The sequence below is a fragment of the Nipponia nippon genome, unplaced genomic scaffold, assembly GCF_047370975.1.
Source record: "Nipponia nippon isolate SJK-2023a ecotype South Korea unplaced genomic scaffold, ASM4737097v1 scaffold_4, whole genome shotgun sequence".
Taxonomy (NCBI): domain Eukaryota; kingdom Metazoa; phylum Chordata; class Aves; order Pelecaniformes; family Threskiornithidae; genus Nipponia; species Nipponia nippon.
The window spans coordinates 51,318,501-51,345,839 of record NW_028262358.1 but is presented as its reverse complement, the minus strand read 5'-3'; the positions used below and the strand labels follow the sequence as shown (position 1 = coordinate 51,345,839).

Below are 27,339 nucleotides of genomic sequence, written 5' to 3'. Positions count from 1 at the left end.
ATAAAAGAAATTTATAGAAGAGTTGTCGGTACTGCTGTATGCAGAGATGAAATGATTCCATGTTGAGTCAAAAAAAAATGGAAAGAAAAAATGGAAAGGAATAAAGAGCATGCATAGTGGAACAAAGCAGACAATCAAATAGAAGTAGACAGAATAATTATAGATGTCTGAATAACACTCCAGATGGCATTTTGGGCATCACAGTCAATAAGCAGGCTGTTTCAGGGGACCAGCATGTTAGCACATTATTGCAACAACTGGAAACCAGCAGCTGAAGCATGTCTGTCTGATTATCCAGGGAGCAGGCTACATGCAGCAGCCAAAACCAAGAAAAATACAGCGTCTGCATGCTTACTGGTATGACAGGTTCAGGGACCCATTTTTCTTAACAGTAAGGACATGCTTAAAAGAAGTTACCACAGCCATAACTACCAGTCACTTCATGAGGAAGTGTCCTTAGGCCAGCTAATCTGGCTTAAAGTTTGGGCATGTATAAAAGGTATCTTTTCAGCATTAATTACCCCACCTGTATAATTTAAATTGCAATTTCTACACTTCTGGTCAGATGAAAATCAAGCTTGTTCCTGCGTTCTTCTCCCTCTGTGCAAATTCATTTCAGTAAAAGCAACAATAATAGCTGAAAGGGAGTTTACACTAAGATTTCATTTTACTCCCCTTTTCACCACTGGAATCTGCAAACTACTTCTGCAGTTGTAACTGTTTGGGTTGAATGTTAAATTGTCTCCCAAAATAAGCTTGATATCTTGTCAGTTATCTTCTCAAATGAAATACATCATCTTCAGTACAGCAGAGAGTCCCATTGCTGATATGCAGTGCTCAGGAAATGTATTTCAGGGATGGAAGGCCTGATATTTCTATCAAGTAGAAAGACCCTTAGCAACACCCATCCCATAGAAAGCCCTAAATTTATGCTAAAACAGCAATTCTGTGAAAACATAATATATGATAATTCTCCCAAATGTCAAAAATAATGTGCCTGCTTACTTTCAATTTCAAATCAAAGTTACACCACAGAGCTCCTACAGATCTGAAATCAGAAACAAGCTCCTCAGTTTCAGCTCTGGAATTAGAAGTTTTAGTACTGAGTATCTTCATTCTTTTTCTTTGATTCCTGGCTTTAGGTTTTTCCATTAATGACTCTTCAGGTCTCTGTTTACCTGAGCAGATCTACATATAAAAATCCCAACAAAACAAACAAAAACCCCCTTAACACTAATCCCTGAGATACTATAGCAAAATAAATAAATATATTTGAAATAATCTCTTTAGCTCACGGTATGGTTTTTAACTGTTCACATTAAAAACATTACAGTTTTTTACTGCTCCTTGGTTCCCAAAAAATCCCCTTGTAAGTACTGTAGAATGCATTTGTCAATTAAAGAATTTGCAGAGCCCTCCTACCTCCCCAAGGGTATTAGTTGCTTATTCTGAAAACAGAAAATAAATATGTTACGGTGAGGTTTTTTTGACTGGGATTGTTATGTCACTGTATCAGAAAAGAATAAAAAAAATTTGGTTAGGAAAAGATAGTAAAAATATGCAGTAGTTTTCTAGCTCACTGTGATATAAAACATATTTATCTATGTACACACATTCCACCCTCACTGAAGGATTTCCTGTCGTAATACTGAACAATACCAAGCTTGATGTACCTTAAGGTTGGCACACATACCCATTCCTAATATCTTTTATCCTCTGGGAAGAAAGAAAATATCAAATACATCACAAAAGAAGGCAATTTATGAATAATTCATACTGGCTTCTTTGGTACTTGCTTTCTTACTTAGTATCTATTTCAGCTTGTCTACATTTATGTTAAAAGAAAAGAGCTACAAAAAAATCTAGAAAGACTGTCATGAAAAAAGTACAGGTAGGGGCTTCACTTGGTAAATTATACTGGATATGATGTGCATCCTGATAAGAGAGGGTACTGTGGATGGCAAGGTCTTGCCTTTTTTTTTTCTTTTCTTGATAATGTTTAATGACGTGGTAGAGAAAAACAAACAAACAAATCCAAATCCAAGCAAAATGTAACCTGAAATGCTAAGAAATTAAACACAAGTCAGAAAACAGCCAAAGGTATTTGTTCTCAAAACATAAGTTCACATTACATACTTTAAGCTTAATTAATTAAGATGTAAATTCAACAAGGAAAATCAGAGTACTGAGTATTATTTATGTCCAGCTTGATTAAGTAAACTTTGTGGGAGCGTTTTTTAGCAATTCTTGGACTAACTCTGAAACACTGCATGCCAGATAAGCCACAAGGGAAAGAAAAGGCATAAAAAGAGCTGGAAAATTTAAAGGTTGCCAAGACCCCTATTGTCAGTTCAAGAGTTCCCATCCACCCTGTACATGGAAATCTCCTTGAGCAGCATCTAGACCACTGAAGTAAATAACGGAAACTTCAAAGAAACGTAACAAAAGATTAGTTTGCTAGCATCAGACCAACGTCTCACATACTTGCCCTGGAGGAGACATTAATAAGAAATGGCCCACCTCTGCCAGACAGGATTTGAATGGAGTTTGGATCCTAATATGCTTTGGCATTTCTTTGACCTCCTTTGTATTATGTGCACCTCATCCCTTTTCTCTATATCTCCCTTTACATGTTGCTAAAAGATTTCACAAAACTTCCAGAGACTTCTGCTGTTCTACTATTAACTTCACCATCAGCAAAAAAAGACTTTTCTGTGAATTAAATTAATTTCCTTTAAAAAATCACAACAGATACACAAAACTCCTCCCAAAGCCCAAGAACGCAAAAAATGCACTCAGAATTATAGTTTATATCTTGCCCAGATTACCTTTCTGTTTTTCCTTTCTTCTGTTACTTAATGTCTTGTTTTTGAGTCCACAACACAATTTTTTGAACAGTGGTCTATTCAATGTAAACAACATATAACAAAGAGGAGAAAGGAGAAGAAAGGTTGTCTGCATACAGACTATTTTCACCTGGACTGCATCAACAGTAAATTGCCACAATCCTGAAACAGTACATGAAGTCATATCATGGTCTCTGGTTAGGCACAGTAATAGAATGTGTTGGCTGTCTTCAGAGGAAATCTGATATTAAACTCAGAAATGTGTCTTTGAATGGATTCAGTGATGTTCAGTGTTAAGGCCACTGAGGAACCACTAGCAAAGATGGCTTCTGAGTTCCGAAGTTTTTCAGGGTTTTTCAGTTCTAAATGTATAAATCTCCTGCATTAAAATAAGATAAATCAAACTCTTTGTTTACAACAAAAGGAAGATACTCATGAAGCTTCTCTGAATTCTCAGCTCATGAAAATGCCACTGATTTAAAAGATGGTCAAAGAAAAAGGTGATTACTATTCATTATTTGAATTATAGCCATACCAGAAGACATAAGGAAGATTGGTTCCTCATTGTGCTGGGCACAATACAAAATACAGAATGAAAGACAGTTCCTGACATAAAAATATAAGAATCTAAATAAACAAAGGAGGTAAAAAGGCATGGGGAAATAAAACAACTTGTCTGGAACAATAGGCACTTTTTTCCAGGTGAACAACCGAGACAGCACGTAGGTGTCCTGAATCAGGATGAGCGTCACAGTGGGAACAGAACGAGTGTCTTTCACAAACAATCTAAATCAAGACATTTAACTCAAATGGAGAAAAATAACCAGAGCTTACAATTACCATGATTGCCATGGTCATAGGTTCAGGGAATGGAATGTCCTTCTTACTTTCTCTGTAAAAATCAAACTGTGGAAAATTTACTCATTTCTTGGGAAGACAGGCAAAAGGAAAGCTAATTAGGCAGCCACCTTTATCTGTAGAGAGATCTGCACCAACACCAGACAGTGATGGTGGATAGAGGAAGGTGATCCTACAGAAGCTTCCTTTGAATGGTTTGTGGGACCAGCAGTATGAGAGCAGAATATCACAGACCAGAGAGAAACTGAATGCAGAGATAAAATTTTGAATAAGAGTGTTTTGCTGAGAAAAGTAGCATTTACTAAATAGACAATCAGATTAATCATCTGTTAAAGTACAAAAAAATATTAAAAAATAGTTGTGAAAGCTTTCAGGAAAACAGCTGTCAGCAGAAGACAGAAGATGGAGTGAAGCCATGATGTTCAACATCGTTTTAAACCTTTGAATGTTTTTCAGACAGTAGCTTAGGTCACTAATGAAAACAGTTTATTAATGTTTAACCTGCTCCCTTGTGAGGCACAGCAAAAAAACCCACACAGTTCATCATGATGAGAGACCTTTTTTTGTTTGTGTTCCATATTGAAGACCTGGATTTTGAAGAGGTGGGAAGTTGATCAGGATAAAAGAGCCCGTCAGAGTGCAGATGAAAACTTTTGAAGTTCACAACTGCTTTACATCTTACTTTGGTCTCTTAGTCCCTCATTTTCAACATATTCTGTCATCAGGATTTTTGTTAACATAATGCTGTAAAAGAGTGAGCCTGTAAAATGAGACTGCTAAATCCCAGCTTTATTCTCTAATGACTGCCTATCAAATATGTTCAGATTACCTGTCAAAGAGAAGATGTTTTTAAATTTCTAGTTCTTCAAGCCATGTGGGAGCCCAAAAATCCCAGCACTGCTGCCTTTGACAATCACATCAGTAAGAAAAAATAAGCAATCAGAATGTAGCTGACAATCACGGTAATTATGCCAGCAAAGTGCAAGAACTTGCACCTTTATAGCTATTATGTGTTTCCCAGATAGAAAAACCCCCACACTTCTCAGTAAAAAAAGTAAATATGTTAGGGTTACATAGTTACCATTTATATAAAGCCTCCTTTTTGACAAAGCACTGTAAGAACTCAAGAATTTGTAACGTGGATTTTCATGAAAGGATTGATGTCCCTGCACCTAGGCAGAAGTTTAAGGTTTGGAAGAGGTATGCTGAGGTTCTTCTGTCAGAGATTTGCTTGATATACATGGAGAGAGGTCTTTTCTACACAGGCAACTAACTAGAACAGCTATTCAGGAACAATTATCCCACAATAAATATCCTGATATAGTTACCATGTTTGAAGTGACTGTATGGTGCAGAGATTCTGTTCCAGAGTAAGATATTCTTGTTTTGAAGTACAGCAAGACACCCAGAGTGCAACAGTTATTATGAGAATAGCTTTTCCATTTAAATCCCTTGTTGCAAATAAGCCTTGAACATCACTTTTCCACATTTTACAGATGAAGAGCTGAAGCAAATAATATTTCCCTACCTCAAAAAGGAGGGCAGATACATTAAAAAATGAAAAATCCCAGTTGTGAATGTGTTTTAATTCCCTTAGTAATGAACCCAATATAAAGAATTTTGAGTAATAAAGTAAAGTAAAGATGTCATATGTATAACATGCTGTTTACTTAGAACCAATGGAAAGGTAAAGCATAAAAAACCAGCTTTTCACTCTCTAAAAATAAATCACTGCTTTAAACTGCATAAAATACAGTATACTTCATTATATCACTGCACTATTTTAGAAGCTAAGGACTGAAAACTTCTAGGAGGGTGCGCATCATATCAAACATTGACCAATGGAATTTGCTGTAGTGCTACAAGGTTAATACTTACAAAACCTAAAATAATGTCATCATGATGTGTTTTGTTGAAACTCTTTTAGTACCTAGTCTTTATGAGAAAGATTTCTTTTTGTTTGTATAGGCATCCTTCCTCAGAGGGCATTTTACTGAATATGGCTTTCTGCTCAGAGACAGAAGCTTCCAGGGCTCTGATATCTGTAGTGGCAATAAACAGCCTGGTAGCACTGTCAGATGCATCAGAAATCTCACAGAAGGAGGGAAGGGAAAGGGAAGGATTGATTCTAACTAGATCAGACTCTGAAATTTTCTAATGCAGATTATTTTTCAATATTATTATATTTTTACTAAAGTCATACAAAATAGACTATATACTTCTGCCAACATTTGTCATCTTTCCTCTTATATGCCTCAATTCCACTTCACTGGTTCCTCTGAATTCAACTCTATACATGGCATTAAATTACAGTTATACAGGTATTTATGGCTGCAGTTCAGGTAGCCAAGAATACTGCCAATTTTCAAAGGTAAATAAACCTACATTTTTCTCTTTTTTTCTCTGTTTCTTTTTTGAGGGCATTATTTTTGTTTGTTTGTTTTTGAAGTAAAAGCTTCAATTACTTCCTCTGGAATATTAATATTCTGAATAATAATGCAGATAATCCTCCAAAACTTGTACATTTCCAGATGGAATTAAAGAAAAATAAAGGAAAGCTGATAACTGTATTAATAACATTACTCAGGTAGAGCTACAGGATGTCTGTTTTCCCAGAAAAGAGAAAACAGAACAGAGTCCTGGGCACTGAGGGGAGTTTCTCTGACCCATGCTGAATATCTGCTCTAGAGTTGAAGCAGTCAGAATGCTTTGAGGGACAGTCCTTAAGTGTGTGTTAGCTTAAAAAACACTGTAGGGTATCAAGAGTCACTCAAGGACATACAATAAACTCTCTCCACCATGACAGGCATGCCTTAGCCAAATATCCTTCTATACACACAATAAAAATTCAAAGAGCACCATATTTGTATATACAATAAAGATATCCAGTACAGTGCTGAAAATACACTGGAGACTAAGGACCACCCTAATGTTCAAGTTAAGTACATTATATGTTTTACTGGACAGAATTTGGAAGCAGAACTGTATAAGCGGCAGAGACTTTGTCTATATAGAAGGCAATACAGAATTCACCCACGGAAAGAACTCAGCTAGCTTTATCCCTCTTAGACACATGCTGGAAAACTAATGAATTGGGTTAAGACCACACTCAGTATGCAGACAATTAAACTGTATCTATTATTGTTGCTTTTTTCAATTTCTCAACTTTTCAAAAAGCAAAGCACTTTGAATATAGTCTAACAATTCCATTGAAAATTTTAACTGAACAAAAAAGGCAACACCTTTTTCTCTCTTTCTTAATCAATGTTTCCAACCCAAAGGTGCAAAATATAATTAAATAAAATAAAAACTTCAGTAATGCAAACAGAACAGTACCTGTTGAGGAGCAGTGATATCCCTTCAATACTCCTCTTGACTATATTCATATTCTGTATAATGATTTTGTCACGGTTGTTTTCTAAAAGATACTGTATATATCATATCAAGAACATGCAGATTATACTTGAGTCTGTTTAAATGAAACAAGAACTGGCTTAAGGTTAACTTGACTGTTGTTACAGCATAAAGTTGTAAAGACAAGCCAGTGACTTTTAACCGTTCATGGTATTTATTATCTGAATGCTGTTGCAAAATGCATTTTTATAGCCTCAGCACTTGGTAGGCATTAAATAGCTGTCAGTGGAGATTTCAAGAGTAACCTTGTTAGATTTTAACACAGGTTTCACAGCACAGCCAGTCTGACTCACCAAAATTGCCTAGCTCAGGTAAAGCAGCTACATAGTACTGTCTCACATAAGTTACTGCGTCCTTCCCTGTCTTTACAGGACAGCAAAAATGCATCGCCCCCTCCCCGTCCCCCCCATGTCCCTGCAGGAGACACATATCACCTTATTCTTTGTGCTTCAGCACACTGAACTCCCCTTGCACCTCTCTGCACATGAAGGAGTGAAGGAGGTCACTGGGAACCACCAGACCTTGAGTGGTTTAGTTACCACCCTGGATACAAACTGTGCAGGTCATCACTCCAAGTGAATGAGAAACTATTCATCTGGCCACGCGACACTCCAAGCTGTATCAGCTAACAGCATGATTTAACAGACAGATTTTGAACATGGACATCCTCTACCTGGGAAAAGTCTAGTCTAATTCTTCACTTGAGGCATAACCTGACACTAAAAAAAAAAGGTTATACTACTAGTATATTTCAGTGCCTTAATAATATAAATTGTAGATGTGGGTAAATTAGGAAGAAAAAAAGAAAAAGAAAAGAGAGAGAGAGAGAGACTACATGTGCACTTTTGCCCCCTCTATCAATACTGTTACGTATAACTGGCATGGAGGAAAATAAAAAAAGAGTTTGAATCATGAAAATTCCATGTCTAGAGCTAGCTGGTTTGCAGCTCACTGGAACTCACTATGTCTGCTTTTCATTGGCTATAATTCACCAGTATGAAGGACTCAATTACAATGATCAATGATGCTTTAAATGACAAAATGAAAATTCATAATATTAAGTATAATCAGAACTAAAGAGAAAATAAGCACAAATTCATACTATTTGGTCTTAACCATATTTTGAGTTTGTAAACATATGGGCAAGGCAAGTCTGCAGCATCTGCAATCAATCCTCATAATTACACCAATATATTGAGAACTGAAATGAAAACCATTTCCTTTAATGCCAGAACAATATAAGTTACTGTAAAATAACTGATCAAGCTCCTTCAAGAACTGTATATAGCATAGGTTTCATTTTGAGACCCTAAACACATTGCACAACAGAATGATAGGACAGAAAAACTACTCATGAGCAATACTTTGGAAAAGATCAGAGAGAAGGAGATTACAGTTTCTAGCACTGGAAATATTTTCAACATGTCTCTGATTTAGACAGTAAAACAGAAAGGTGCTGACAGATGTTTTCACTAATGAGGAAGAATGAGAGACAGGAATGGATCTTAATTAGTGTGGAGCAGTCATTTTAACAGAAAAGTTACAAATTTTTGGAATTTAGAAAACAATTTAGACAATTTTAGAAAACAATTTTAGAAAAATTTAGAAAATTTCCATTTTTGTGTGTAACAGAATACAGAAAAAATCAGCAAACCTCAAGTTCTGCCTTGTGAGAAAAGCGGGTCTGGGTAGGTAGAAAGCTGGGTGGGCTGGCTGCAGTTCATGAAACCTGGGAGCCAAGTAGACAATGTTCAGTGGGATTGTTCACTAAAATTAATTGAAAAAATAAAGCTACCTATGTGAAATGCTTCATTTTTCACAGTACTGAATTTTCCTAATATAGACTGTTTCCTCAGTGGAACTTTTGACAACTCTGATTTTTACTCTGATTTTGGGCAAGTCCCACAGCCTGACTGATTCAGGCCCAGGGTGTTGGGAGTGGAAGCATTGTCAGCAAAACTGGTGAATGGATACCAGGTGGACAATTTGGAAAGCAAAAATCTGGATTACTTTGGACCCATGTTATACATGAGAAAACAGAAAATTGCCAGGTGAGCTAGGGAGGACACTGTGGGCTTCTCCCATGGGAGACAGATTTAGGTGGAAGAAGCAGGCATGGAAGTAATTAGCAAAGACCCCCACAGGTGAAAGTAGAAAATGAGCCAACAGAAGTGGTTGAGAGCAAAATCTTAAAGCATGATAAGAAAGAGGACTTATACAGGAGAATCTTCAAGAACAGCCACTAAAGAACCAGGGGGAGTGACAGCAGAGCCAAGAGAGGGCTCTCATGAGAGCTAGAGGATAAAGGTGCTGAGGAAGAGGAAGTAGCCCAGAACAACAAAGCCAGCCAAAAGTCTGCATGAAGTTAGAGTAGACTAAAACACTGACACTGAGCCAGAAAAAAGTAGTTGATGGCTTCATTGCAAGCATGTTCTTTGGAGTGGAGAGCGTGGCATCTGTTGAAAACACACAGGGCAACATGGTCTATCTGTTCTGTACAGGTACTTACACCATGCTCACCACCATAATGTGAATGCCCTCCAGCAGTGCATTAAGCTACATGATTAACATCTGCTAGCAGTTGTGCTAATTTCCATCATTCTATCAGGTACTGCAAAAACAGTGAGAGTTAAAGAAGCTCTTAAAAACAGGCCTTTTCAGGGCAGGAGGGTGGTTAATGGATATTCAGGTTAATATACATCCCACTGAGTTCTGTCAAGACTGTAAATCACCATCCTAGGATAAATTTCTATTTATCCAGAGACTACAGTGTTCATTGCAGGTAGCACCATGACATAGTCCTTGAAAGGCTAAGAGTTACAGGAAATAATTTTCCAAGTAGGCTGCCTACAGTTTACAGCAAAATTTTACACAGACCCATTTTAAAGTGGCAAGGATTACAGTTAAATCCCTGAGGCCTGATTCTTCTTTCGTTTACAAGCAGTTGATCCTTATGTGACACCCACTACTTTCAGTACTTTTTCCTGATTTAATTCTGTGTAAGGACAAAGAAGAAACAGATTTTCAAAAGCATGGCTGCCTTCTCCCAAATTGTTTGAACTCACAAACCATAAGCAGTGATCCACGTATTTTGAACTATATGAAAGAATATTTCCACAAAATCAAGGAAATGAATAATGCAAACTCCGATTTGTCTTATCAATGCCATGTGGGTTGGACCATTCTAATGTGAAATAAGCCTATACTCTGCCCTGGCATTAAAAGGAGGCACTATGTGCCTTGAGAACTCTGAAGATGACAAGAAGCACAGCAAAGTCATGGAAGACTATCCCTGCTTTTTTTACGACAGCTCTAAAGGAAATATATCCAGATCACACTGATTGCCACAGCAAGATTTATGAAGGTACACCTGGAGACTGACTGCCTGCCACCCATTGGTGTATCTTCCCGTGGTTCAAAAACTGATTATAACCATTACATCGGGATTGAGACTCATATTCCTCTTAAGTTATCATTACTGAAATAAGATCTATTCTGATTTGACAAGTTTTATTAATTACTCAGCATTACCATCTAAATCAAAATATTTTCAACAGGTTAAGTACTTTCTAAATGTTTCCACTGTGTGGCTTTACAGATGGAAAGATGCCCAATTCTAAGTTACAGCACTGACTTCTAAGCCTTCTGATATCTTCACTATCTGATTCCATAAACATGATTGCGTTTCACCTGTTAAACCACTGGGCAACAAGATCCCTCCCTAATATTTAGTTTCAACTTAGAACAATAATCTGGACTTATTAAACACACCTCAAACCCTGGATCCCAAATTGTGATAAGTGTGCCATTGCTGGTACGTTTACTCAATGTTCCACCCTTTGACTTCACAGTATCTTTTTAAATGGCACCTGAACCAACAAGAAGTCTGGTGGCTACCAAATTAGGCATATTTCTGCTTCCCATTTACTCCTAAAGTCAGATGAAATCCCTGTCTCAATTCATCTCCCAGTAACAAGCTAGCACAGAAAAGTATTAGCAGAGTGAGCGTCCAGTATAAAAGACAGCTATATCACTTATTGAACAGTTACTTAAACTGTGATGAGAATTAAAAACACTTTGGCCATTCACTTTCTATCAAGTAACTTTTTAAGTACTGAAAAGAATTAAAAGTAACCACTGCAGTTTTCCTACAAGGTGCCTGCCTGCTACATAAGATATAATCATTCCTTTCCATCATGATCAGCTGGTGTTTTTATGATTCAAGGATCTTGACATAAGGTTTTCTTGAGCAGGATATTATTTTCCTGATGGGGTGGGTATGACAAAGTCATAATTCTAAAAGGCCTCTCTTTACTTCTTTCAAAAGGAGACAGAACAGCATTATGATTGTCTTTGGGATCAGTAAAACGTGTGGGTGGCTGCATGAAAACAGCATTATACAGTGTGGGTAATTGCTTAGTCGTGCCTTTCAGTTAACTAAGCTTAGCCTTGTTTTTTTGTCTTGATTAGCCACGCAAGTCAGGTTGAATGTTTCACTTCTGGGAGAAATTTCACAAGCACCTCAGTCTTCATTTTATTGTATGAACAGAAAACTGATACTGATAAAGAACCCTGCCCAGGTGAAGGGGATTAAAATAATCTCTGAAAGTCCCAGAACCACCAGCTTTATCACTTATGAAGAAGGAACCATTCCCAGAACTAGAATATTAATAGGGGGTTACTGAAGGAAAAGTGTCAAAGACTTGTGTATCCTCCTGTCACTGAAGGAAGCTTGTACCTCTCATTCTGAGTTGATAGCAGTTAAAGTATTTTTACAGTACACAACTTCACTATAAACCCTTTTTCTGCTGGGATTACAGCCTAAAGAGATGGAATTTGAACAAAAACATTAGCAGTGTGCACACTGGTCTTTACAATAAATTTATTGTTGCCAACTAACTAGAGGCACAAGTCTCTAGGAAAATAAAAATTCTGATAAATTCTATATAGATAAAGAAAAATCAGAAGGTTTGACAGTGTTCTATTCCATGGGATGATTGTAACATTTTTGGCAGAGTATATCCTAATACACTGGGGGGGGGGGGGGGGGAGAAAACAATTGGCTTTCTTAAATAAAACCTGTTTCCAGCATTAAAATTTACCTCTATTTCCCTCGGCTGTCACCTGTGATAAGGAAAAGAAAGACTCAAACTCTTTCTCTTTTCTTCTGACAGCTGCTGTTCCACAACAGGCCAGCCATCCTGCCATGGTTTGACACCTCTTTGTCAAGCAGGCTGTCTCCTCTGCATGAAGGCACCTGATGCTGCAAAGACCAGACGGACGACTAGCTGCAATGACAACACAGCCACAGCGATGACTGAGGATGGGATTTTCAGAAAGGCTCAAGTCATTTCTGATCACAGATACCACTGAAAGACAATGAAGTCTGGGCTCAAAAATTACTATATTCTTTTAAAAGCAAACAAAAGAAATTTACCTTCAAAAAATTCCTTATAAGATTTTCTCTATCTTACAATGAATGTAAGGAGGAACATAGAATAGAAGATGGGGTAGTAGTGTTTTGCAGCTGTGAAATGCAACTCTTTCCTAGTTTTTATTTCTTGCACCCTTTTTAAAAAAAGGCCTAAAACTCAGGTCCTTGTTGCAGATGGGCTTGTCCCTAAACATTCTAAAAGAAGACTTTTCATTCTGCAGAGCTTATATGAAGATTTAGAAATTATTTCATAAAACTTGGAAGTTTGGATTATGTGCGATGATAGACCTTTCTTTAGAAAATCCTACCCTTGATTACCAAGCCCAAACTGTACCAAGCACAAGAAATAAAATTGTGAAGAGGGAACTTGCTTTTATGGCACGGGGGATGCTTCAGTCCTGTACTTATAAGTGTAGATTAAAGAAGCTGAAAGCTTTTTCAGAGGAATGCCAAAAACCTGAGCGCCTCAGAAGACAGCTGGGAACTTCTGGACAGTTCAGCACTTCAGATGTGTTCTGGCCATATCTCCTCTGATGGTAGCTTGACAAGGGAAAGCTAAAAAGGACCATTAGCTCTAGGTTGCCCTTACATGGAAGAAGAAACTGGGAAGTCTAACTAAACCACTTGGTCACCTATTTTGTGCTGCTGAGACAACACACGCAAACGGTAGAACGTAACATCAACTCAGACCCAGGATGACTTGTATAATTTTCCTTTCAGAAAACCTTGAAAATGTTTGCTGTGTTGCTTTATGTCTTCCTCTGGAGTGTCAAACGTACTAAAGAGCCTAGCAAAAGATCAGAAAGAGTTTGGGGCGAAAGTGCTGAAGATTTAATCCTGCCCTGCTAGTCTAGTTTGGCAACATGAAACACTTAAAAAATATAGTATGTCCTGTGCAGTTCAACACACCAGTCTGTATTTCTTGCCTCTGGTTAGCAAACAGTGCAACTTAACCACATCTCAATTTATGGCTGTGTGCTAGCCAGCTTCAGTTGCTGTCAGTCATGCATCCCTAAGGAAATTAATCATAATCATAATTTTGCACAGTGACTCTGCAAAGACTTTGTCATTAAAAAACTTGATTATCCTTGTTAGTAAGGTTTTTAAACTTTTACATATGACAGTTTGTTCTCAAAGCTTGGTTTTGGGAAACACTTTCTAGAGACAACTAGGCAAAGTGCTAACTCACCCTTTTTTGTTTCCTCTGTTAGAATAGCTTCTTGATTCTGATTAATTAAAAGTACACTTCATGTCATGTGAGAAGCCATTGCAGCTGCCACAAGGATATTATATATTTTTGAACAGAGGAAAAAGCTCTGAGTCATCTTGATATGAAGAAAGAGTTTTTCTATTTAGATGTCAGAGCTACACAATCAGTTTTGAGACCCCCTTTTTTACTGTTTGGCATTTTGGATTAAGTGATCTGGAAAGGATAAAGCGATTTATACCCTAAGGTGGCATTACTAGTAAATAGCTCAGACCAGGTTGTCAGAAAAGTAAGGTTAAAAGGAAAAAAATAGCCAGAGAGCTGATGCACTACCTCAAGTGCAATGGAAGAGTCAGCTGGATGGCTCAGCTCCAGTCTCAGGCCAAACAGCAGGAGGACGCTGTGGCCGCGGTGTGCAGACAGATCATGGCAAAGTGGCATAGGGTGAAGCAGCCACCAAAATCAGAGTCATGCAAACACCTCCCTGGGGCTCTGCAGCCCGCAAGTAGGGTACAAAAGCAACAGGATTTGTTATTCCTTGTTTCCAACAAGTACTGAGCTTATCTTTTCCCACCTAGGAGTCAACAAAGAGCAAATAAAATCAGCTTTGAAATTTTTTGGGTGATATAATGCAAACTGGGCTTGAGGGTCTGGAACACAGATAGATATACTGAGCCAAACAAGAAAGATGGGATAGCAAGGCAGTCCAGTCAAGCCCCACGCTGGAGAGAAACTAAATTCAAATGTCCTTTCTTTGATGGTGCACGCTTGTTGCTGCTATATTTCTTAATTTATTAGGGTAGACAGATGCAAAAGTGCCAGAATGATAAAACTGAGGCAGTTGTATGGAAAATGTGAAGGAAATATTATCTGTGTGCCTCCTTTAAACTTGTGATCTTGTGCAGAGCCATTTTACACTTAAGTGAAACTGTCCCTGATCAGAATTTCCTGCAATACCTCAGGGGAAAAAAATTGCATGCAAAACCACTTCAACAAATGTTTCTGAATGCAAAGGTCAGAGAAGAACCAAACTGTTTTCAAGATTACATTATCAGGAAAGATTCCCAGAGTGAGTGAAACATCAATCAAAATAAAAGAGTCCTGAGAACACAAGCTGAAAATTGTTTGCTTGCAATTATTCCATTTATTTTTGTGATGTGCCTTTCTGTTGACACATTTATCCCAAAAGGATACTCAATTTTCACAGTAGAAATATCATACAAAGAATATGGAATTCTCTTTCAATGAGAAGTATGGAAGCACACACTAAAAATGCAGAAAATAATTTTCTGATGCTGATAACACTGAATCTTTATTTTCCTGGTTATCTCTGCAATTCAATGACCAAACAGCAGAAAGACTAAGATACTGGTATTTTGAATAAATAGTATAATTAGTAACGTAAGCCAGAACAAACAAAAAGTACAGAAGCCAACGTACTAATGGGAGGGGGGAACGTATTAAGAATTTACTTAGGTTTAGCATTTATTATTTCAACATGCATGTCTTTTTTTTTGCAGTCTGTATAATTCTCTTCATTAAAAATTCCAAAATATACAAATATATATTCATGCCTTACAGACATTGTCCTGAAAACATATTTGTACATATTTCATATAGACATGGGCGAGCATTTAAGTTACTATTTAAACAATCTAGTCCAAATGTGCACATATGTATTCATTTAGAATGTGTATGTATGTATGCAGATCAGGTAGCTCTGTGACCTTTTTGCATATGTAATTACCCAATTTGCTTACCAAAATATGTATTTTTTATTTCTGGTGAAACAGATAATAGATAATACTTCATAATTTAGTTATTTCAGCCTAAACCTAAGAGTGAAACATGAACACTCATTAATTATTTCAAGCACAAGAGAAGTGCTTTCAACAAAAGAAGTTACTCACGCTGTAATGCTTTACCAGGCAAGTCTTTATACAAGGAAAATGTGTCTAATCTAAAAAGGCATCGGACTCACTTTTCTCTCACACAGTCACACTCAGAATTTTGAGGAAATAAACTGGCAAACAGTTTATGAATACTGCATATTAAGACAATTATGTTACCACTTCTGTAGATTTTTAGACAAGGATAAGAAATCACAGATGAAGACAGATGCCTGTACTAATACTGAATCTATCAACTGTTTTCACTGCTGTCGATTATGAAAAACTATCTTTTTCAGAAAGCCGTTGATGATTTTGAATGTCCTTGTTTTGGCAGGGCCCAAACAAGCCCTTTTCAAGGATTTTCAGGGCTGAATTCATGGCATTTCTTGTACAAGATGAGTTTCTAGTATTTTCTAAGGATGCTCGTGTCAGTCCCAACCCCTTCACCACCCCCGCATTTCCAAATATAAAGTGTATATTGGGAGCAAAGAGGGCTGCTCTATAAGAGGCTCTGATCCTCCTGTCCTTAGTACTGCCAAAGAGAAGTCAGTCATTCCTAAGAACATTATTATCTGAAATTCTACAAGTTTTGGGTTTTTTTCTCACTATTGACAAATATCAATGGATATCTGCATGCTGAAAGACTAAGTGAGGATGCAAAGCTATTCGTGCTCTCTACATACTGCCAAAAAGCAGCTGCATAGCCCCTTCTTCCATCTAACCCAGAAAATGCTGCCAAGTACGTTACAGAGCATCTGGTCAAGACTGAAGCGTATCACTGAAGACTAGTTGGTAAAACTGAATCTCAGCAAAATGGACGTGTTACCAGCAGAGTGGCAGAAACTATCAGAGTTAATGCCAAGATTATACATGGCCCTTCTGAGACTGAGCCTACTTATTACTCAAATTTGCAATTTGGGAATATTCTATCTCCTGTTGCTACTAGAGAATCAAACTGGTATGGTGTTTCAGCAGGATTTTTCATTGCTGCATGACCAGAAGACTGTAACCATCCTATTGCTTCCATCTATTTGCATTTAGTTCCAATTGCTTTCCATTGAGCTATCCCAGCCATTAGTTTATATATTCCTTTAGCTATAATATTGCACCTGCCCTAGGTGCCTTTAAGATGCTATATCAAATAAATCCTGAATGATAAATGACTTCCATTAATGAACACTGGATGGCAATTATGACTTATTATTTGCATTACAGTTGTGCCTAATAGTTTGCACTAATATCAAGGCTCAGTTTTCCTAGGTAGTGAAGAAAAACACTGTTAAGACATAATTCTTCCTCCAAACCCCATGTAATGTAAGAGATGGCTAAAAAAAAGAGTAACTTAGGGACATGACACTGTTCATATGACAGCACGCAGAAAAGGAATAGAAAGAAGCATTTTTCACCAGTCTTGCTCCCTTCTCTTGTAGACCAATGCTTCATCCACTGGATTACGTGGCATTGCCGTGAACCATTCCCCTCATGCGGTTTGCAAGGTATGATTAATTTTGCATAAGCCATTTACAAATACTACCCTAAATCTTATAAAGCAGGGACTGCAAGGTAATTGCTGCAATTTGATTCTTCTTTGAAAGCATATGAATTCTGTATTTAAGAACAAATCCTGAATTCCATCAATGATTTGTGGAACATGATTATCATATGTAAAATTTGACATCACTAAAAGATAGAAAATTAAAGTAGAATATAAATTATCCAGCATCAGTGCCTTATTATAGGGAGAAAAATATTTAGAAAGGAACCGATGATGCCCGAGATTCACATTGATTTAACCTTTAACAGGCTGGCATGTTGTATTTTATGGTGTAATGTAATCACAGTTGCACTTTTTTATCGTCCAACTCTTTCGTATCCTGTAAATGGCATTAGATAAGTCTATAAATAATAATGTGGTAGCTAATGGGCCCACAGCCATATTTGTTTACTTCCTTAATGCATTCTATGCTACAAAAACAGTGTGAAGCTGGTAACACCGGGAAAAATAAGCACTATTAGCCTTCCCTATATGCAATTGTACCTTTCAAGATCTGGTTAAGTGGGTTGGTATTACACTTTACTGTCACAAGTTCAGGAAAGTCAGATCATCAAATAAAGTCAAAATTAACTGTGGAAAAATCTTCATATACAGCATTTTGCATTCCATACCTACGAGGAGACTTCTAGGTGTTTTAGTGGGACAGTTCTCCTTTATCCTTACTCTCCTCTATAAGGACAAGTAGCTTATGAGCTCAAATTCAACTACAGAGGGAGGATGACAAAAATCATATCAAATACAGTTAAGAAAAATTTGCGATATCTCTTAAAAGCATAATACTATAGAAATACGTATGATAAAAAACGTCTTCCAGGGCAGAAAGTGAGTGCTAATTACAGACTCTGTTATCTGGCATTCCTCTTTTCTAGGCCCAAGTTAAGAAGACCACGATTTCAGAAGGCATAAGATTAGGTACTCTGGCAGTAAGATCAAATGGCATGCCTTACTTTTAAGAAAAATACTAATAGGTTGAACATATATGGACTGCTCCGGGACTTTGAGAAGGACTCTCAAACTAATTACCCAACATATTATTTAACAAAACTTTCTCTAATGCTCTAGCTACAATTTTCTGAATTAGAAGAGGTAACAGAAATACCAGTCTATTAATGGGTACAGACTTCTAGGTTTATATGGGAAGCAGAAACTGTATGGTGACCATGAAGTCACCCTGGTGATCTCTGCCCTTGCTTCTGATGATTTGTTTCTTTCACAGTATTTTATTCTAACTACTCCTGATACATATCAATGTTAATGGAAACTCAGGCCACAGTGGTTTTAAGATGTTAAAGTATCTTACATTTTACACATAGATCTGTTGCATTTATTAAATGAACTTCATTGAATAATGGTCTGATTTTTCTGCCTACCACTTTGTCCTCAGAGGGACCGGACTCAATGTACCTGATGAAAAAGCCAACACTGTCCAGAATTTGATAGCAACTGATATCAACCTAACACGAGCTCTTTCAATAAAAATTAAAAACAACCAAAACCCCAAGGAACAAATCAAACAAGAAAAATCTTCCCCCCCTCCCTTTTTTTTTTTTTTTTCTCTTCCTCTGTATTTAATCAGTTTGATTTGAAAAAAGAACACATGATTTTGTAAGTAAGCTCCAAATCTTTTGGTGGATATCATTAACAGGCCATCATTATCAAACAAAACAGGTTTTCTACTTTATATGTTTTCTCTTGCAGAGTCAGACAAAGAAAGAAGCTTAGCATCCTCGGTGGGCTTGTCAAGAATATGAATCTCCAAGGATACAACATTAGGCACAGAATAGTAGGACACAGCCAGAACGAGGGGAAGCCAACAAGCCATTTAAACAATGCAGCAGGTGTTCCCTTGGCCTCATGTAGGATGTTCATTCTCAATGTTCATTCTTTCAACTCTGACTCCCATAATTTATTTTCTTTTCTTGCAAATAAATTATGTGATTGCTTTTTCTGTGTTTTGTTTTGTATTTAGCCCAGAAGTCACATGCTGCTTAGCCATGGTAGCCTTCTGGTATTTCATAGAGTTTAAAAATTGATTAAGGTTGTACAAACTTAGTGCCAGAAAATCTTGTCTGTTGGATTCACAATCTGGTCTGGGTAGCTTAGAAATGAGGTGTTTTCTTGATAGTGTCCGCTACAACAGTCTCAAGCTGGGAAAACACAGTCCAGGTAAAATTTCATCATGATATGCACACATCAATTAATGCTTGTGCCCAGAGAAATTATCAGTATCAGGCCTTGAAACTTCATCTATTCAAAGTTTTCAATAACATCTTGTAGGACTGAATAGAGAACATATCTTTCACCTCTAACACTAGACTTGGAAAGATGACAAATGCTAAAGGGACAGGATCAGAATTGAAGAGAGAGCCCCCAGATTAACCAGACAAAGGAAAAAGAGCAACTTTAGAAAATCAAATGGGGACTAAAAATGCAGAATAAGTTACTAGGCAGCAGAAAGGCATAAATAAAAAAAATGAGTACCTCCTTAAATAAATACAAACTAACCATGAATTTTACAGAGCAATGAGATCATGTTGAGACATACTTCAACATGGCATGTATATGACATATGTAATACAGTGAAGGCAATTATTGTGCTCTATCTACTGCTGAAGAATACTCAGCTGGAATACTCTGCCTAGTTTTGAGCATCACAGTTTAAGGAACATATGGCTAAACTTGAGCTATTTCAAAGGAAAACAACAGAATATTAAGTCTTCTGTTAAACACGAGCTATATAGAGAGACTGAAGGAATTAACTTTGCTCAGATTAGAAAAAGGGATAAAGGAGGTAGATATCATGGAAGGTTTCCAATAGGCAAACAGGCAGAAGAACACAGTGACCCTCTACTCTTAATGTCCACAGGAGAAAAGACGAAAACATCAGCTTGCCTACCAGAGCAGAAGACACAAGGCATCCTTTCTCATAGCAAAGAACAGATAATCCATGGAACAGACTGCTTGGAGGGTACAATATCTCCATCTTCAAAGGTTTTTAGCAGCAAGCTAGACAAATATCAGTCTGGATTAATTTCAGCGTATTTGATCCTGCCACGGATGAGAGGTTTGATTAGGTGGCCTCTTGAGGTATATCTACTTTGACGTTTCTATGACAGTCTTCATTCTGACTTTTCTTAATCAAATGAAGTCTTAAGCTTTTCAGTTCTTTATCTCCCTGCAGACTCACACGGGTTTTACTCTATTTTACCCTTTCTAACAGTAATGTGTTAAAAATCCCTGGTGCTTAGTGGGCTGGAGCACCTCTCCTATGAGGACAGGCTGAGAGAGTTGGGGTGGTTCAGTCTGGAGAAGAGAAGGCTCCAGGGAGACCTTATAGCAGCCTTCCAGTACTTGAAGGGGGCCTACAAGAAAGCTGGAGAGGGACTTTTTACAAGGGCATGGAGTGATAGGACAAGGGGTAATGGCTACAAACTGAAAGATGGTAGATTTAGATTAGATATAAGGAAGAAATTCTTCACTGTGAGGGTGGTGAGGCACTGGAACAGGTTGCCCAGAGAAGCTGTGGATGCCCCATCCCTGGAAATGTTCAAGGCAGGTTGGATGTGGCTTTGAGCAACCTGGTCTAGTGAAAGGTGTCCCTGCCCCTGGCAGGGGGGTTGGAACTAGATGATCTTTAAGGTCCCTTCCAATGCAAACCATTCTGTGATTCTATGATGCTAAGTTAAACATCTTCTCTGGCATTCTCAGGTAATTTGAACACCAAACTGGTTCCCTCTGAGTGTGGAAGTAAATAACACAGGTGTTGGGAAATGTAAAATGAACCAATGCAATGTACAGACAACATCTGTTATCAAGAACAAATAAGTAATTCACTGAAAATGAAAGATTATAACAACATAAGCTCTACACCAAGAGGGGAGGAAAAGGTTTATATTACTTTAACTTGAAGTCATGTTCCAGAAACTTGAAATTTTGACTCCTGAAAAAATAGACTTCTTAAAATAGAGACAGAAAATTAGATAAAGTTACCTATAAAGAGATCCTTCTTATAGCTACTCAATTATTTTGAACATTATTTCACTCACTTCATGAAATATGCCTCATTTTTCACATGAACTTGCAAAACTGTTAATATTGATGCAATTTGGAGGTAAACACTAGACAACTAGTTAAATAGAAATTGAGCTAGAAGCTCTGGTTTTTATCAAAGATTCTGTTCTAATAGTACCTTATATCAAATCTTTGATTATCACCTTTCTTTTGTTCTTCTGTTATACAGAGGTCTTCATTATATGATCACAATCTTTTCTATACTGTAAACAGTGTAGAACATTAACTGGAAGTGGAAACTTTAGCAACTAATGAAAAAGCACTAAAATTACTTTTTCAAAGTCGATCTCAATCATTTTCTCCAATCTCAATAATTAACAACACTAAATGTATTTCACTAATGCATGATGCTTGGTGGCTACATTAAAAAAAAGTACTGAATAATTGGTATGAATCAGAATTGGTCTGTTTGAAACAAGACACACACACCCCCTGTAACTCCTATTAAATTTGACCACAAAAACTTTTACAGGGATAATTAGAACCAAACCAAATGCATGAGGAATAGTATCAAGGAGAAATTATAACAGCAGAAGTTTATCTAATTTTTTCAGCTATAAATTTGGTTTGGATTAAATTTATAATCAGTGTATTTTGATTCTGTTTGTTCAGGCTTTGGCAACTTGTCAATAGTTTGTTAAAACACAGACAAATCTGTGCTTGTAACAGTTTGATATTAAAATATAAATGGAGAAGAGACAAGACTTTTTAATGTTATTAAACTGATATTTTGAGGACATTATCAAAGAAGATGTGCATAACTGACTATGTAGTCAAAAATTATATAAATTATTTTTTACTTGTAAAGTTTAATAAGAATATTGACATGTTCAAATGACTGACTCAAAACTCCACTCCCCAGCCATACAGGCTGTAAACATTTTCAACTTTGTTTAACTCAGTTACTTATTTGAGTTATTAAAATGCTGCATCCTATGTTATTATGAGTGAAGAGAGAAGTGCTATAATGTATACGAAAGTTATTTTAAATATAGGTAAAATTGAAAGTATGATTCTTGTATGTATGATTCTTGTAACAACTTCTTGTCCAGGCTGATTACAGTGGGCAGTAAAAATCAGAAGTTAACACAACTCACTACATATTTACAGTTCATCCTTACTATACAATTACTCTTTATTCCACTAACCTAAACCAACTCTTTTTCATCTTCTCTTCTTATTCATTTTCAATATATGTGTACTCTAGCACCACCCAAAAAAAATGAAGGCAAATATTCTCTGAACTGTCTCAAAGGGTGGAGGTGGAGAAATTCTCCCTCAACACAGAGACTGTTTCTTAACACAGTCCATGAACAGCAGGTTGTAGTAATCCTGTGTGACTGTATCTCAGATAATTATCAATTTAAGGAATAACTAAAGTATATTGGGTTGATTTTGGAAAAACGTGTTTTAAGTACATTGGAAGTACACTTCCCATGAAAGACTTGTTTGGGTTCATCTATGCTGGAGAACAAGCAGGAAGTTCACTTCTCACAGCAGCAGAAACCAAGAGACTCTGCTTCCGGAACCCTACATTCATGGACTTATGAATACCTTCATGTTGGTCAGAAAAGCACAGAGCAAGCCATGAAAAGGATCTTCATCAACACAAAGCTAACAAATAAGTCACACAATCTCTCCCTGTAGAGCATCTAATTTATTCAAGTCAAGATTATTTTAGAAGGTAGACAAAATCCATCTTCTACTGTATAAAATACATTATAGTATCTCATTAGTAATCAAGGTCCAACTTAAAATTAGTTAAGGGTGGGGCGGGGTTCCCCAGCATCATTCTTACTCGGAAGCTCTCCTCTCATGGCTGGAGGTGTCTAATTTCTAGCTTAAAACTTATTAGTGGCCAGCCTATGTGAATTTGCTTTTTATTTCTGCCAATTAATAACGGTTTAGATGATTTTTCTTCAGAGTTATCAAAGTCAATTGTTTTTTTATTTTCTAGAATGAATTTCAATAAAATTAATATATTGTAAATATGATTCCAGTGGAACACTGATTCTCTAGGAAATCTTGAAGATCAGTTCTAATTTAAATAAATTGCAAACAACACGTAGGGAACCAAGGAGAGTGTCCACAGCAGACATACAGTAGGTCTGTCATGAATGGTCCCAGACTAACTGAGGAAGCCCCTGTTGAAGTTTGTATCTAAGACAGACTGAGGGATTTACTGGCAAAGAAAATATGCTATTTGTGTTTGTAACAAGAGCTAAAGAAGACACCGAGGATATCATTGCCATTTAAAGCAACTCCTGGGCTGCTTCAAGTTGAAACGTGTTCATCTTTGGTTTTCTTTCCCTATCATTCAGAATCTGCCACAAGTATGGTAAAAAAGGGTAGCACAAGTGATACAGATATCCATGTGTTAACATTACTGGTGAGAGGATTAATGTGGAGAATTAATCTGGATATCAAGCAGGCATTACTTCATACTGTCAGAAAATGAGAAATGTTAGATGCCCATATCATATGTGAGTGAGCAGGAAAAAATGCTTTTATCAAGCTAAAGACTGTTTTTTAAATGAAATTTAAAAGGGGATGGAAGTGGAATATAAAATGGGACATGTGCTCAAAGTTTGTTATGATGGCCATACGTCTGCCTTATACTGGTCCACAGATGTAATGATGACACCAGGTACGTCAGGTTTTAATACCCCCAGAAACCTTTAAAGGGGATTTCAACACTACTTCAAAAGTGGTGATAAAGTAGCAGAGGTAAACAATTCAAGACCAGGATTTGAAATTCAGTGCAAGTAAAAGGGAGTTCACACCAGGTGACTTGGTCCAGGTTTACATCTGATTAAAAGATCACTGGGTGCGTGGATGTAGATAGAAAACATAGGAAATGAGAATACTCAAAGTTCTTACTAAGTACGCTCGGCTGCTTGCCTGAACAGGGCTCAATAGAAGTAATTTCTGAGTAATATTGTGACGAACTGAAGGAGGAGTGTAGGAGTGATAGGACAGCTTCCCTGGCAAGCAAACTTGCTCTTACCAAACACTTTTGCTTGTTTATTTACTGCCAAGGTTGCCTGAAAGTATTTTGTTATGAATGAAGTATGGAAACCTGGGAAAGCAAGAAGAATCAGTGGAAACAGGAAAGATGTAATAAAACATTAAATGATTCCCCAAATTTTACTTTTAATTGTTCTGTTGACTCCTACGAATTGATACCCTTTTAAATAGGGCACCAAAAAATGGGCAACTATCATACCAAATGCTCTGCAGATATATCCACAGAGGCAGACACAGCTGTACATAGCTGGTACAGATGTTTTAGTTTTATTTTTGTTAGCTCTTGGTCAGATTTTAGAGGGGAGATTACTCACAGCTGTTGCACACAGAAAAATAATGTACTGGCACTAATCCTCATCTACAATAGGACTCATAGTACCAGTACTAGATGTAGGGTTACTTGCTGCTCTAGGCAAAGAGGTGAATGCCCATTTCTCCTGGTCTTTAGTCTTTCAGATAATAGTCATTAACTGTTGTAGCCCTAGGTGAATGTTTGTACAGTACTATACTTGTCCCTAGGAGGTACTGCTATGACACTTTAGATGAGTAACAACAATATCTGCAGTCACATTCAAGGGGATGAAAATTATAAGTCAGAAAGAAATTTCTCCCTATGGTACAGTATTGCACAACTAAGTGTCTTATAGGTTTTTACAACTTTCTTTCAAACATCTTCTACTGCTCATTTTTGAAAAATAACATTACATGGAACATAAGAATTTTCACATACAATGAAACCTACATTTTTATGATGTTTTCACTAGTCTTGTCTTCTTTTAGCTTGACTTAATATCAGGTAATCAAACTTCTCAAAAACTAGAGAAAAAGAAGTTGTGCTGGATTCAGTTAAATTAGCATGTATAATCTCATGTACGTTTTTCCCTTGGTGTTCAGGACAGGCCATAATATTTCCCTGTGCATGTTGTTTGCTGAATGAAAAAAGATGATAATGCAATATTACATTTTCAGAGTTATGACCACAATTTTGTTTTTAAATTCAAAGCAAAACCGAGTAAAAATGTTCTGCAACAAGAACAACTGGTATCACTGCCTGTAAAAAAACTTATAATATCTGCTATTTTAGATGTTTGGGCAGAGTTCTTCATATGTACCATAACAATCCTTCTAGAAGGAATGAATATGATTCAATTTCACTGGAATGAATATGACTTAACACTAATTGACATAGCACATAAATATAGAACTGAAGTACATGACTATTGCTGAGCAGGTGAATTCTGATGCATAAACCCACTCCCACTCCTCACCCCCCTGTCCCTGTCCTGTCCTGTCCTGCCCCCCCCCAAATACATGTGCTTCAAACAGGTATTGATAAACAAGCTGCAGTGGTCCAGACTGCAAGTTCAAGTCTTTAACATAAAATGAACAGATGTGAGGGCCAAAATACAGCCGCTGTTGTCCCAGATTTTTGTCAAGGAGTTTCTCAGTCTCCCCCTCTTATAGACAGTTCCTGAGAACTTATCTGACTTGGCACCATGGCAGAAGTTCAGGAGAGAACAGACCTTGCAGACCAGGAGCTTGATCTTTGAACTAATTCAAGGGCTCTATGTTTGCAGTCAAATGATCTAATGGTAAGAGCAATCTTGATGAAACTTTTAAAACCCCCAGAGCCATGTCAAACTCAATCTGTTTTATCATTGTACCTATGTCCTAATCCTTCAAAAGTTAACAAATGTATGCATAGGATGAGAGGTCACTAAGTTCCACATATGTGTGCATATGTGCTCTGAAATCAAGCATGCAATTCTCCACCTGCCTCTCCTACCATTCCACTACTTCGATATTCTTTTCATTGATGCCACTTTTGGAATGGCATCTCTGTCTTGTTAAAAGCCACCCCACAGTCACAATCCAAAATCCAAAAATATCTCCTCCCAGATGAACTGCAGGTTCTCAGACCTTCCACTAACAACCCATAAGGCCAATTGTCTTCACCTTACTGAGTCTCTGGGCCTTTGCAAATCTGCCTTCTCTTTCACTTCATCTGGTTCTTGTGCAACACCATGACTTAGTAATTGAAATTTTGGGTGAGAAATAAACACAACTGCATAATGCTAATATCTGCCTCTGTTCTACAGTGGGTTTCAAAGTGCAGAAGAGGTAATAGTGCCATAGCTATCTGACAAACAAATACCTATTCCAGCTATGTCCTTTCAGAGACTGTTAGCTGAATGCTCACTGCTAGCCACCAACCAGCATGACACATTTATTCTGCTGTTTTCTTTACAGAAACTGTTGTGAAGAAGCAGCATGGTGCTCACGAGAGGAAAGAGCTTCATAAAATCCAGTGTGAAACACAAGAAAGCACCACCAGTGTATATGATTCCTACAAAGACCATATAGGGAAAAACAAAAAGGCAACTCTAGAGAGAAAACAAAGGGAAGCTTATGTCCGACAGGCACATTTTGCCACATGCAAGAACTACAGAATTTCCAGCAGAGCAGCAAGGAATGAAGCTGTTGAAACCAACCTGGAAAAATCATCTTTGTCTTCCTACAAACTCATAAGAAAGAGTAAATCTCATGACTGCATTATTGAAAAAAATCCCAACCTATTCCAAACAGAAATTGCTGAGTTATGCTTGTGAGATTGCTGTGAAAGAGACTGAAATGAAAAACTGGAATTTTTGTGTCATAGAATCATAGAACCATAGAATCATTTAGGTTGGAAAAGACCCTTAAGATCATCAGGACAAACTGTTCACCTAGCACTGCCAAGTCCACCACTAAATCATATCCCTAAGCACCACATCTACACCTCTTTTAAATACCTCCAGGGTCGGGGACTCAACCACTTCCTTGGGCAGCCTGTTCCAATGCTTAATAATCCTTTCAGTGAAGAAATTTTTCCTAATCTCCAATCTAAATCCCTGCTGGCGCAACTTGAGGCTGTTTCCTCTTGTCCTATCACTTTTTACTTGGGAGAAGAGACCCCCTTTCAGGTAGTTGTAGAGAGCGATAAGGTCTCCCCTCAGCCTCCTCTTCTCCAGACTAAACAACCCCAGTTCCCTCAA

The 27,339-nt window shown here is 37.3% G+C and overlaps 1 protein-coding gene across 1 annotated transcript in view; it reads right to left on the bottom strand.

Moving 5' to 3' along the window:
- The window catches only part of PRKN (parkin RBR E3 ubiquitin protein ligase), a 780,164-nt gene that overhangs the window by 304,794 nt on the left and 448,031 nt on the right, over window positions 1-27,339 (bottom strand). The window lies entirely within an intron of this gene.